The sequence below is a fragment of the Triturus cristatus genome, chromosome 5_2, assembly GCF_964204655.1.
Source record: "Triturus cristatus chromosome 5_2, aTriCri1.1, whole genome shotgun sequence".
Classification (NCBI taxonomy): domain Eukaryota; kingdom Metazoa; phylum Chordata; class Amphibia; order Caudata; family Salamandridae; genus Triturus; species Triturus cristatus.
Window position 1 is genome coordinate 182712461 of NC_140588.1, and position 15023 is coordinate 182727483.

Genomic DNA, 15023 nt, shown 5'->3' on the forward strand with positions numbered 1-15023 from the left:
TTATTCTACAGCTGCCCCGCTTATGAGAGGACAGCTGCAGCATTTTTGGGGGCTTATATGTCCAAGAGCCTCAGAGATGAGCCTCAGGAGGGCACAGTGGTGCCTGGCTTCATTTGGAGATACACAGCTGCCCCACCGGACAGAGCGCAGCTGCAACGTTTTTGCGCAAGTATTTGATTTAGGAGTCCCTGAGAGGGACAGGAGCGGCACAGTGGTGCCAGGCCTCATTGGATTCCCAGCTGCCCAGCAAGTAGTGGGCAGCTGCATCGTTTAGGTCTCTCTTGACTTTGGGGGCATGTCTGAGTTAGGAGTGAGTTGCACTCTTCTCCCCTGACCTTCACAGCTGCGCAGCACTTAGTGCCAGCTGCTACGTTGAGGTCTGCGCAGATTGCGCACCCTTGACTTTCACTGCTTAGGCAGCGCGCCCTGACTTTCGGGACACAGGGCATTTGAGCCCCCCTTTTTGATATGGCCAGTTGGCCAGGGGGACTGTAAGGGTTGTAGGGCGCCCGGCCCTAATGTGAGTGTGGTGCTAGGAACTGTGAGTCCTGTAGAATGATTTACGCACCTGTGTTGATACCTCTAAATGTGTTTTATGATTATGAGTTTTGTTCGCATATTATGGTTTATGCTAGTGAGATTTGTTTCCTAATGTAGTTATACTTAGGAGGTCAGGGTCTAATGCGTTTAGACTTGTGAGATGATTGCCTCATGTGTTTGTGATGGTGAGGTTGGTGCAGAATGTAATTTGCGCCTGATGTGATGCTGTGCATAATGTAGTTTATGTTACAGGCCGAGGCTAAGCACAGTTATTACCAATAGTTACTGGTTGTGTTCTATGTTTATGATAAGTTCTACATTTACTAAGTTCACTTTGTGATGGTACTGACAGTGGTCCAGTTGGCCCTGTCAGGTGTAAATAATCCCTTGTAAATATGGCCTAGTGCCAGGTTGCACCATGTATAATATGTGCTTACTATTCTAATGTGTTATGATAAAACAAAGGCTATTTTTATATATAACCTTGTGTGGAGTTCCTCTCGTGGTGTGCCTGGGATGTTGTTGCTGTGTGCGTGTGCAAATGCTTTACACATGACCTACGGGATAAGCCTGACTGCTCGTGCCAAGCTACCAAGGTGGTGAGCAGGGGTTATCTTTGGCGTGTAACTCCCTTGCCCTGACTAGAGTGGTGGTTTCTGCCTGGCTTTGGTGAAAACATTAGCCAACCAGAAATCCCATTTCTAACAGTTACATCTCCCTGTGACAGGAAACCTATTGTCCAGGCCTCCCCTGCCGGAGTTTCGGTCAGCAGCAGGAGGCCAGACCCGTGGCTACAGCATCCGTTTTGTGATGCCAGGGCTCTTTTAAGTTGGTACCGGGTATACCGTGCTGTCATGTCTTTCCCTCTAGAAGGGTGGGCTTATAATCCCACAGCAGTTACTGGTGTGGGGGTATGATTCCAAGGTGTTTGATACCAAACATGACTTGTTTCCGTGCAGCCAGTCCAAAGTTAGCATTAACCGTTTAGTTATAATTCACTTAAGAGTATATGCTCAGGCTGCACTACTGACAACCCTGGAGGATAGTTTCCGAAGGCTGCAGAGGGGCTCAGCTCATGCCTGGGCACCCTCTCACATATAACCAAGCACCCTGCTTTCAGGATTGATAAGGCCTGCCATAGGGGTGACTGATAGGTTTCTATGTACAGTGATAGGTGAGATATAGTGAACCTATATCTCAGTAAGGGGTGCATGCACCACCTTACCCAGGCAGCAGTAGCAGACCTGTGGTGTCATTTTGGAGGGCTTTCCAGGAGTGACATAATACATGCTTCAGCTCCTGATAGGCCTCTGGCGTACCTATGCCCTGGGTACATAGTATACCATATACTAGGGACTTATAAGGGCACCTCAGAATCCAATATGTGATGTACCTAAGGTACATGGAATCAAGTTAGACAGGAATCAGCTAGGCTGGGGTCTTGAATAGCAGGGTCCCAGCTAGACCAAAGTCGAAAAATAGTGTTACAGCAGCAAAAAGTTGGGGTAACCATGTGAAACAGAGCCTACTCTTCTACACAACCCCCCCAAATGCAGGGACGTTAAACTAACCTTGACCAGTTGAGTCTTCATGTTCTAAGTGGAAATATCTGGAGAGTCCATCTGTATTGGCATGGTTACTCCCAGGTCTATGTTCCACTGTATAGTCCATCCTCTGTAGGGAAAAGGACCACTTGAGAAGTTTGGGGTTTTCACCATTCATCTGTTTTAGCCATAAGAGGGGCTTATGGTTTGTCTGAACAATGAAGTGAGTACCAAATAATTATGTCCTCAACTTCTTCAGAGCCCAAACCACAGCAAGGGCCTCCCTCTCAATGGCTGACCAATGTTTCTCTCTGGGGGTCAGCCTTCTGCTTATGAAAGCTACTGGCTGATCCTGACCTTGATCATTCAACTGTGACAGTACAGCCCCTACCCCCAACTCAGATGCATCTGTTTGCACAATTAACTTTTTGGAGTAATCAGGACTTTGCAGAATGGGAGCAGTGCACATAGCCTGCTTCACATCATCAAATGCCTTTTGACAGCTAACTGTCCACTGAACCTTTTTGGTCATTTTCTTAGAGGTTAAGTCATTCAGGGGTGTCATCCCCCTGATAAATCTTCTGTAATACCCAGTCAGGCCTAAGAAGGCTCTCACTTGAGTCTGGGTAGTGGGAGCAACCCAGACCATTATGGTCTGGATTTTGCTCTGCAATGGTTGAACCTGGCCTCCACCTACAAGGTGGCCCAGGTACACAACCTGACTCTGCCCTATCTGGCACTTAGTAGCCTTGATAGTTAGGCCTGCTTTTTCAGGGCCTCCAAAACATTCCTTTGGTGGACCAGGTGATCCTCCCAGGTGGAGCTAAAGACAGCAATATCATCAAGATGCTGCACTATAGTCTTCCAGGTCTGTAAGGACTTGATTCACCAACCTTTGTAAAGTGACAGGTGCATTCTTCAAACCAAAGGGCATTACCACAAATTGATAGTGCCCACTAGGGGTAGAAAATGCTGTCTTTGCATCATCAGCTAGTCTGATCTGCCAGTGGCCAGCTGTCAAGTCAAATGTGCTTAGAAACTTGGCTGAGGTCAAAGTATCTATTAGCTCATCTGCCCTTGGGATGTGATGAGCATCAGTCCTAGTGACTGCATTGAGACCCCTGTAGTCCACACAAAACCTTATCTCTTTCTTGCCATCTTTGGTGTGAGGTTTAGGCACAAGGACTACTGGACTAGCCCAGGGGCTATCTGAGGTTTCAATGACTCCCTATTCCAACATCTTTTGGACTTCTGTCCTTATACAGTCCCTGACATGGTCAGGTTGTTGTAGATCTTACTCTTCACAGGCAGACTGTCCCCAGTGTCCACTTTATGAGTGCACCAGGTGGTCTGACTTGGAGTCAGAAAAAACATATGTCTTAACTGGCTAAAAAGTTTTCTGGACAGTGATGCTGCCTGCCAAGGCTACACCCTCTACTGATCCATCATCAGGGTTCTGAGAGAGCAGGTCAGGGAGTGGGTCACTCTCTTCCTCCTGTCCCTCTTCTGCAGCCACAAGCAAGCCCATGTCTGCCCTGTCAACATATGGTTTTAGTCTTATTGACATGAAGTACCCTATGGGGACTCCTAGGGGTTCCAAGGTCTATCAAGTGGGTGACCTCCACTTTCTGTTCAACAATTGTATGGGGGCCATTCCATTTGTCCTGGAGGGCTGCTGGGGCCACAGGCTCCAACACCCACACTTTCTGCCCTGGCTGGTAAACAGTCAGCACAGCCTTTTGGTCATGCCAGGCATTTTGCAATTCCTGGCTAGCCTCAAGGTTTTTGGTTGCCTTTTTCATGTACTCAGCCATCCTGGAGCGGAGACCAAGTACATAGTTCACTATGTCCTGTTTAGGGGGTTTGAGAGGTAACTCCCATCCCTCCTTCACTAGACACGAAGGACCACTAATAGGATGGCCAAACAAAAGTTCAAAAGGGTTGTAACCAACCCCCTTTTGTGGCACCTCCCTATAGACAAAAAAAGGCAGGGCAAAAGGATGTCCTGTCGGCGCCTAAGCTTTTCTGGGAGACCTTTGATCATGCCCTTTAAGGTTTTGTTGAATCTTTCAACTAAACCATTGCATTGTGGGTGATAGGGTGTGGTGAATTTATAATTCACTCCACACTCCTTCCACACTGCAGTTAAGTAACTGGACATGAAGTTTGCATCCCTGTCAGATACTACCTCCTTAGGAAAACCCACTCTTGAGAATACACCCAAGAGGGCTCTTGCCACCACAGTTGCTGTAGTGGTCCTAAGTGGAATGGCCTCTGGGTACCTGGTGGCATGCTCCACCACCACCAGGATAAATCTGTGCCCAGATGCTGTTTGAGGATCCATGGGACCAACAATGTCAATGTCTACCCTCTGAAAGGGAACCCCCACCACAGGTAGTGGTATCAGGAGGGCCTTTGTGGTTCCACCTGCCTTGCCACTGGCTTGGCAGGTCACACAGGAGCGACAAAACTCCTTAGTGTCTTCAGACATGTGGGGCCAGTGAAAGTGAGGGACAATTCTGTCCCAAGTGTTGTTCTGGCCCAGGTGTCCTGCTAAGGGAATATCATGGGCTAGTGTCAATAGGAAGCTTCTAAACTTCAGAGGTATAACCAACCTGCTGCAAGCACCAGACTTGGGGTCTTTACACTCTGAATAAAGGGGTCCATCATCCCAATAGATTTTATGGTTGCCACTGGCATTCCCAACCTGAGGGGTTCAAGAGAGGGGCAGGTTTTCTGCTCCTGGCTCAGATCTGCCCTGGAAGGGCCCCCTGTCCCCAAGAACTCAACCTGGTCAGGTTCAAACTCCTCTGGGACAGTTCCTTCTTCAGGTTCAAGATCATCTCCCTCAGCAGGCTGATTTGTATTCTGAGTCAGGGGGAAAAGCACTGCCTTTACCCTACTGCTCCTCCTCTTGGGAGGCACCTGGTCCATTCTTCCAGATTCCAGGGCCTGTCCAGTGTTAGACATTTTGGCCTGTGACCTAGTCACAGCAAAGACATGAGCAGGGAAACCTAACATTTCTGCATGTGTCCTGAGCTCCACTTCAGCCCAAGCTGAAGTTTTCAGATCCTTGCCAAGCAAGCATTCGACTGGTAGGTCTGCACTCACCATAACCTTCTTAAGGCCAGTTACCTCTCCCCAGGAGAAGTTAACAACTGCCAGAGAATGGTCTGCTCTGACATTGCTAGCATTGGTCACTTGGTACATTTCACCAAGTATAATCTGCCCAGGATCCACAAGATCTTTTGTCCCCATTGTGACACTTGCTCCTGTGTCCCTGAATGCCAAAGCCTCTTGTCCATTAATCAAAGGCTGCTGTCTGTATTTTCCAAAGTTACTGGGACTCACAAAGGAGGACATATCCATGCCTACATCACAGACTAGGACAGCCTGAGTTGGAACTGTGACTAGGCCAGAGTCCATCTCAGAACCCAGAGGTAACCTTACTACACCCTTATTCTGAACATTGCCACCATCAATTGTAGCTGTACTAGGGGGAACAGTTGCCTTAGGGGCAATGGTGGCTGGATTTGAGTCTTTGGATTTGGTGCAATCACTTGTCCAGTGAGTCTTCTGTTTACAGATTTTGCACCATGGTTTCCTTTGGCCTTTTCTTTTATTAGATTGGGATTCACCCCTGAAGAAGATTTTTGGGGACCTTGTGAAGATTTCTGGTCTTTACCCTTCTCCCCGCCCTTGTCAGAGTTCTTAGGATCTTGCTTCTTCTGGTCACCACCTTGGTTCTGAACCTTCTGCCTCACCCAGGTTCCGACCCATTTGTCTGCATTCTTTCCCAATTCTTGGGGAGAGATCAGATCTGAGTCCACCAGGTACTGGTGCAACAGCTGATTTTGACAATTATTATGGATCTGCTCCCTCATAATCAAATTGTACAATCCTTGAAAGTCATGCACTTTGCTGCCAAGTATCCAACCCTCCAGAGCCTTAGTAGCACAATCTACAAACTCCACCCAGTCTTGATTTTGTGCCTTTTGGGTATCTGAACTTTAACCTATATTGTTCAGTGGTTAGGCCAAACCCTTCAATCAATGCACTTTTCAGACTGGTATAATCATCAGCATCCTCCTCTCTAACAGTGAGGAGCTTATATCTACCTTTGTCTGCAAAGGAGAGCCATAAGATTGCTGCCCGCTGCTCCTGGGGGACCCTTTGAACTTTATAGGCCCTTTCCAGTGCAGTAATCCATTTGTGGATGTCATCCCCACTCTGGTAGGGAGAGACAATCTAATTTAGGTTTCTATGGTCATGAGACCTCTCACTAACAGTAGGGAAGTTTCTGCCACCATGGGACTCTAGTCCCATCTTTTTTCTAGCTCTCAGGAGCTCTAGGGATTCCATGTCTAATGCCAGCTGCTGCTTTATGATTTTAAGCTGAGCTTCCTCATACTTCAGCAGTCTCTCTCTCCTCTCCTGGGAGGTTTCCCTCCTATGAGCAGAGATAGAGGTCCCTATAGATGAACCAGAATGGTTAGACTCTACTGAGGGAGATCTAGACCTTCTAGGCCCACCACCAACTCTTCCAGAAGGGACAAAGAAGGCACCATTGTGGCCCTCCCCTTCATCTTCCAGTGGAGCTGTGTTTCCCAGGTCAAGATCATTGTCATCTTCCTGGTCAGCATCAGAGGTCAGGTCATGGGGAACTTCACCCCTAGGCCCTGCCTCATCTGCTGCCCCACCCACTCTGCCTACCCCTTTAGACCCTATTGGTCTTCTGAGATCATCCAGCCTGAGTTCCTCCAGGAGGATTTGGGTGGTTGGAATTTTGCCTGTCTTCAGTCTCCTAGTACTGCATAATCCTCTCAATTCCAAGAATGGGAAAGTATCATACTTGGAGGAAAAAAGCCCAATGGCTTCTGGCAGGGACCTACTGGTTCCTGGCGTTGAAGACATTACTAGTGAGGTGTGGTGGATTGCACTACCTACTTTTGAGTTGTAGAAAGGGTGTGCTGAGCCCTTGACACACAACTCTATGTTCAGTAGAACTTACTGTATTCTAAAGCTTGTATTATATGTACCTCAGGTACCTTTAGTGGTTTTCAGTTAGTCACTCAATTGAGGTTATCTGGTAAAACAATAGCAAGCTGGAATCCCACCACTGCCACCAATGTAAGAAGTTGGCCTGGTTTATGCTGTCCGCTAGTTATGGTGGGCACCTTGCACCAGTCCAAACAACCTCTTATTGATGATAGGTTAAAGACAATCTTTATTGAAAGCTATTCTAGTGGTAGCTATGGAGAGAAGCGTTCAGGCTGTTTTGAAGGAATGTAAAGCAGCTTGTTTTATCAGTCTATAATCTCTTGAATGGCTAAATGAAAGGCAACCACACCAGGTATATATATAAAATATATGTATTTATTTCTAAACACACCCTACTAGCCTCTTTATGGAGCTAGAGGTCCAAACACATAAGTTACACTTCAAATATTACAGTAAAATAGCACAAATACACATCAGACCCTAGGGGCGAGCCAAACCATATATTAAAATAGTGGTATAAGAACCACGACTTAACTAAACACAAGGCCTAGAGCCTGTAGAATCGCTGGGACCCCAAGAAACCACCCAAGGTAGTTACACAGGGGACCCACGGGGCTATGTGCAGTGTGAGAACACAACCGCAAGCTCCCGTTGGCTGCAATGGGGAAAGTCGCGGTTAGATTTTTAAAGATTAGGGACACTTAGAGATGAACTAGGACCAAACCCTTTTGGACTTAGGAAGTTCTAGGGTCAACACCCACGGGAGCACCGGAGTACTCATATTACCTCACCCAGGGAAGCCGGGTGCATAGTGTCAAATGGTGTCGGGTCGCGTCGTTGTTTTCAATGGGAGCTGGCAAGGAAGTGCTGCTGCCGAGAAGATGCAAAGAGTCTGAAGAGATCCAAGCCTGGATCAAAGTCGAGAAGAACTTGAAAGCAGAGGGGACAGAGTCTCAGTCACTAGCCAGTGACCAGGGGCACGATAGGCGAATGCCCACTGATGTCGGGTGATTTCAGGTGAAGGAGGTGAAGTTTGACTCTTCAGCCATGAGGACCAGGAGGTGTCAAGGACAACCAGGAGCTGAATTCGAGCTGTCCCACAAAGGATGTCGAGTGCTGCAGTGTCGGTGCCCGGATTGGACACAACAGGCCTTGGCAACAGCAACCCACACAGAAAGGAGAAAGAGGCTTCGGTGCAGACCAGCAAGGTCTGAGGGACTCACTACTTGGTGGGACATCAGGGCAAGTCTGGAGCAACCTGGAAAGCCCAAGGAAAATCAAAGTTGACTTCAGAAGGACCCACCAGTCGATGGACATGGGGTGACTAGGCCAACAATCTTTAGTGGATTCTCTGCTCGAGGTGGGGTCTACAAGTAGCCAAAAGCACAACTTCAAGAGACGTCGAGAAGTCAATGCACTTGCAAATGTGTACGGTGACCAGGAGTTCCGGTTCCACGTTACTCACGAAGGCTGCGGGTCTCAGCTTTGCTGGGGACTCGGTTCGGCCTCTGAGAAGTCTGGAACTCCTCTTCCTGGGCTGCAGATACTTTGGAGTCCGTCTGGAGCTTCGGAGATGCAGACCGGCAAATGCTTCGTTGGTGACGGCCAAGCAGGGGAGTCGCTCCGTGACCCCAAGGGAGATTTCTTCAGTCCTCTAATATTGAGTAGAGTGTCGAAGTTCTAGGATTCAGTTGCAGAGTTTCATCCAGGGATATCTAAAGTCCTGTTGCCAGGGGTTCCTTACTTATACCTAAGAAGGGGTTGGACTAACTCAGGGTACCCACCTATGGGGGGGTTGGAAAGATGGGTGGCTACACCCATTTCCTTTGTCCAGTTTTGTGCCAGAGCTGGGTCTGGAAGCCCCTGAACTGGTTTGAGCTGGACTATGCACAGGGACACCATATGTGCCCCCAGTGCAGGAATTCAAAGCACTCTGAGAGTTCTCCCACTCAGCCCCAATACACATCAGCCTGTCTGGGAGGTGGATACACCTCCCTGTGACAAGAAACCTATTGTCCAGGCCTCCCCTGCCAGAGTTTCGGTCAGCAGCAGGAGGCCAGACCCGTGTCTGTGGCTGCAGCATCCATTTTGTGATGCCAGGGCTCTTTTAAGTTGGTACCGGGTATACCGGTGCTGTTATGTCTTTCCCTCTAGAAGGGTGGGATCATACTCCTACAGCAGTTACTGGTATGGGGGTATGGTTCCAAGGTGTTTGACACCAAACACGACATGTTTCCGTGCAGCCAGTCCAAAGTTAGCATTAACCATTTAGTTATAATGAACTTAAGAGTATATGGTCAGGCTGCACTACTGACAACCCCGGAGGATAGATTCGGAAGGCTGCAAAGGGGCTCAGATCATGCCTGGGCACCCTCTCACATATAACCAAGCACCCTGCCTTCAGGATTGATAAGGCCTGCCATAGGGGTGACTGATAGGTTTCTATGTGCAGTGATAGGTGAGATATAGTGAACCTATATCTCAGTAAGGGGTGCATGCACCACCTTACCCAGGCTGCAGTAGCAGACCTGTGGTGTTATTTTGGAGGGCTTTCCAGGGGTGGCATAATACATGCTTCAGCTCCTGGTAGGCCTCTGGGGTACCTATTCCCTGGGTATATAGTATACCGTATACTAGGGACTTATAAGGGCACCTCAGAATCCAATCTGTGATGTACGTAAGGTACATGGAATCAATTTAGAGAGGAAGCAGCTAGGCTGGGGTCCTGAAAAGCAGGGCCCCAGCCAGATTAAAGTTGAAAAACAGTGTTACAGCAGCAAAAAGTGGGGGTAACCATGTGAAGCAGATCCTACTCTCCTACACGTGGGTGTTGTTATATACGTGCAAAAAGATGAATGAGGAGTGCTGAAAGAGATAAGACAGATGCAGAAAGAAACAAGAGAAGTGCAGAAAGAAGGAAGAGAAGTTGAAAAAGAACCAACAAAGGTGCAGAAAGAGGCAAGAGAAATGTAGAAAAAAAGGCAAGAGACATGCAGAAAGAGGCAGGAAAGGTGCAACCAAGACAGGACCTGAAAGAAGGAACAGATATGCAAAATGAGGCAAGAGAAGTGCTGAAAGATGCAAAGAAGGTGTAGAAAGAGGCAAGAGAGATACAGAAAGAGGCAAGAGAAGTAGAAAAATAGGGTATAGAAGTGCAGAAAAAGGTAAGAGATGTGCAGAAAGAAGAGAGTGAGGTGTAGAAAAAAGCAAGAAAACTTCAAAAAAGAAGCAACAGAGGTGGAGAAAGAGGCAAGAGAAGTGTAGAAAGAGACACGAGAGGTACAGAAAGAGAAGTGCAGAAAGAAACAATAGGGATGCAGAAAGAAGCTAGATAAGTGCAGAAAGAAGCAAGGAAAGTGCAGAAAGAAGGTACAGAAGTGTAGAAAGAACCAACAGAGGTGCAGAAAGAGGCAAGAGAGGTACCAAAAGAAGCAAGAGAAGTGCATAAAGAAGCAAGAGAAGTGCAGAAAGAGGCGCAAGAGGTGCATAAAGAGGCAAGAGAAGTGCCTGGGTGACCAGATGAGTGAATGCAAAGTGCCTAAATGAATGGAGGTGCATGGGTAGTCCCTCAGTGAATAGAGGAGTGCATGGGCAGTTCCTCAGTGAATGGATCAGTGCAAGGGTTTTCTCTACCACTTTCATTAGACACTCAATTCAATTCAAAAACTTTATTCGATCATAAATTAATGATCATAAAAGTACATACATACATTAATAAAAACATGAGGTTTCAGCAAATTTTAAAATTAATCACATGTCATAAAACGGTGCTTTTCCTCATACATATCGATTTTAAAATATATACAGCAGTAAAATAGCAAATGTCCTGTGAGTTAAGCCCGAATAAAAGCCCCATGGCTGAAGCAATATTAAATACTTTATGTTTTTTAAAAAGTGGTTTCAGATATATTTTTCGAAGATAGAGATAAAGAGGACATAGCAGTAAAAAGTGCTCCGTACTTTGTTTAGTAGTCCCATCACACGGACAGGGGGCAGTAGTATATGTCTTCATTATAGGATACGCAACAAGCAAATGAACAGTCCCCATCCGAAGTCTTGTTAACACAAATTGGTGGGAACGAATATTAACCATTTTGAGGTATCCTGGGAGCCCCATTTCTTCCTTGTTATATTTGTCATAGAAAACGTGTGTGGAGAACTGGACAGTAGCTGCAATACGCTTCGTCCTGCTAACCCTCAGAAATTCATATTTAATCTCAGTCTTCGTGATATCTAAAACACAAGAAGGGTTATCACAAACCCTAAGATTAAAAAGATCATCAAACGTTCGAATGATATAGTTAAGCCACGGGATACGGGAACATTTATCCAAGTTTAGACAATCGAGGATTATCTTTCTAGTAAAACCAGTCTGTTCCTTCGACCAGATAGATCTCCATACTAACAGGGGTCTTAACCTAATCAGGTCTGATAGATGTTCTAGGCCAGACTCTTGGTGGATCAACTTTGTTGAAGAAGAAGATGGCAGACAAAGGAGTTTTTTAATAAATTTGTTCTCCTCTACCTGGAGCATGTTATTGCTACAGTGGCCCCACACTCCTGATCCGTATAGAGCCAGAGCAACACATTTATGACGGTATAGGTATAACATGTCGGGTATCCGTCTAGAACCTAGCTTGGATGCAAACCTGAATAGGCCAAAAGAGCACTTAGCCATCTTGGCCCTAACATTTGTCATTTCAGAAGTCCACATCCCCCCACTATTAAAAGTGATACCCAGATAACAAAATTTATCCACCACTGTTATGGTTTGATCTATAACTGTAAAGGGCCTTAAGTTCTTAATTTTCTTCCCACAGGGCATTATAAAAGTTTTTGAATTATTAATTTTTAATTTTCTCCCCTTGATAAAATCTGCAAATTTATTCATTAGTTTTTGCAGCCCTAAAGGGGTTTGAGAGAGCAGAACCGCGTCATCCGCGTAGAGCAGAATTGGGATGGGCAAGCCACCAGCAGTCGGTACATCTGCACTTACGGAGCGAAGTTCCGTCTCAATTGCATTAATAAAAAGGGAGAAAAGAAGAGGAGCAAGAACACATCCCTGCCTAATTCCTGATCCTATTTTAACACTAGGGGTACACTCCCCCGATTGCCCATATCGTATTTTTGCTGTCAGATTCCTATACAATTGGGCCAGGAAATAAATAATATCTTGAGGTGCCCCCATATCCAACAAGGTTGACCACAGAAGACCATGGTCAACCAAGTCGAAGGCACTGGATAAGTCGGCAAAACAAAGAAACAACGAGCCTTGTTTGGCTCGTGTATATTTACATATAATGAGATCTAGGTTAATGCACTGTTCTATAGTGCCCAACCCCTTGCGAAATCCATACTGTGAATCCGCAAGGATCCCATTATCTTCTACCCAATCTTCCAGACGACTTAATAATACTCTACTCATTATTTTTAGGGAAGCAGTAAGAAGGGAGATCGGGCGATAATTTTTTGCCTCGCCCCTATCCCCTTTTTTATATACCGGAATAATGATTGATTCCCCCCAGGTCTGTGGAGCCACAGTCGTCGCAGCTGCATTGAAAACCTTTGTTAGCAATGGGCTCCAAATGGAGATCTCAGCTTTATAAAGGTCAACGGGTACCCCATCCGGGCCCGGTGCCTTTCCCCCCTTGCTAGCCCGAATGGCTGCATCTACCTCTAAAATTGTAATATTGAGAGGTATGGGGGTTATTGCCATGCTTTCATTATCCCCCCCTTCAGTTAGTCCTTCGGGGTTGAAAATACTGGTAAAGTGAGACACCCATTGTTCCTCAGATACCTGGGCTGACATTACCGGGACATCTTCGTTTTGAAGGAAGGGGCTATTTACAGTGGACCAGAAAAGCTTGGTATCTTTAAGGTCCACTGCCTTTGTCAAGTTGTTCCAAGCCTCTTCCCTTAATTCCTGTTTCCTTTCCCTCAGATGGATTATATATTCCCTTCTGAGGGTATTAACTGCTTCCTTATCTCTTGGTTTTCCCTTGAGAGCAGCTTTAAGTCTTTGTAAAGATTTGGTGCAATCTCTGTTAAACCATCCCCCATTACTCCTAGGGCCCTTTTTTTTTATTCTTCCACTTAAAATTTCAGCAACGTTTTTATTAATAGTGTCGAAGCTATCTAGAATGTCAACATTATTCTTTCCAGGTTCAAGACAGCATTCCACCTCTTCTATACAGGCTGACACGATTGCACAAAGTAGATGTTCCTCATTTTGCCTGCCCCATTTAATTCTAGGGCCGTTGGGTCTGTGTGGGACTATATCTGTCACTACGCCATGTATCAGCATTTCTTTGACCCCCCACAAAGAAAGAAACATTGTTAGACAATTATGATCACTAAGTGCCGGATCTACTATTACAGGTAAGGAACACTTAGCTACAATACTGGTAGAGACAATGAGGTAATCGATAATCGTGGCACAATTCCTCCCAATAAAGGTTGGTACCGAATTACCCTCACTGTCACCCCTAGGAATCATAATACATAAATCCATTTTTAACAAAAACGAATTAAGACAATCCCCATAAACCGAGTGCATAAAGTGGGTCTGTTCTTCCCCTCCATCATCCCCATACCCACACACCCTATCGCCAGCAAGTGGGCACATGTAAATGTTAAAGTCACCACCCCACAAAATGTCAAAATGCACGTCATTACACCCATATAGGCTTTCCACCTCAGCTTCAAGTTCATCAACCGTATCAGTATTTAAGTGGTTAAAGGCATTGTTGTAGTGATTTATAACTAAAACATTTCGCCCATTCCTATTTTGTAACCACAGCAACTGAGAGTGTTGACCAACTGTCCGGTGTATTTTTACTCGAACCGGTAGATTCACAGAAAGCAGAATCACCATTCCACCTCTGGCTCTCCCCATATTAGATGGTTGGGCATGGCAATTATAGGCAACATACCCATCAAGATAGACATCTTCGGCCGCCCAAGTCTCCTGGAGACACAGAATATCAAACTGGGTTATAAATTCTAACCATCCTAGACGTTCTACCTTGTTATTCCATCCCGCTATGTTCCAACTCGCCATCTTATATCCCCGTTCCATTAAACAATTAGCCTCAGTGGATAAAGGGGGCAAGATGTGAACATGGGATAATTCCCCTGGCACGGGATCTACAGTTGGTATAAACTGACTAATACTTTCATTAGCTGGGGAAAAAGCCTTGAGGTTGCAGTCAAACTGGGCAAAATTTCTTGTGCATCCCCCAGGACTACATGTGACGTTGTATCCAATGGGTGTATCATTATCTAGTAGACCTTTTTCCCCCGTTCGTCCGCCCATATCTCCCCCTCTATCCACACCAAAATCCCTCTCCCCCTTCCCTATGTCTCGATGGCATCAATCGCAATCTTCCAGTCCACTAAACACCTCAAACCTGTTGGTGGTATCTAAGGGTGTAAAAGGTTCGAGCTGCTCCATTCTCCTATGTATTAGAGGGTTATATCTTGGGCCTATAGTGTTCCACCCATACAGATCTACTGCTGGTGGTGGTTGCCTCTCACTAACCATAGGTCCATTATTGTAGATGGGTGGGCAATATGGGTTTGATTGCATTTGCCTCGATAGAAGTGGTGGGGGAGCTCGCTGTAAACGATGATTTGGTGGAAACACCACTGAACGTGGGTAAAAATAGGTTAGAGGGCGGGGGGTGATAAGTTTGCTATCGTGGTCTGTCGTCCAATTAAGTATAAAGTGGACGGCATTCCGATCTCTAAAATTAATGACCACTATGTCACCCTCAATATCCTTGGGTCTTCCTCCCAACCAGGTAAGCCGGCGGACATGAATAATTTCTCCATTAATATTATTTGTAATGGGTCTGTGTAAACTTAGCCAGTGTGATATCTTATTTCTCAACTGGGTAAAGCTCTCCCGTTTATCTTTCTCCAGCTCCGGTACCCCAG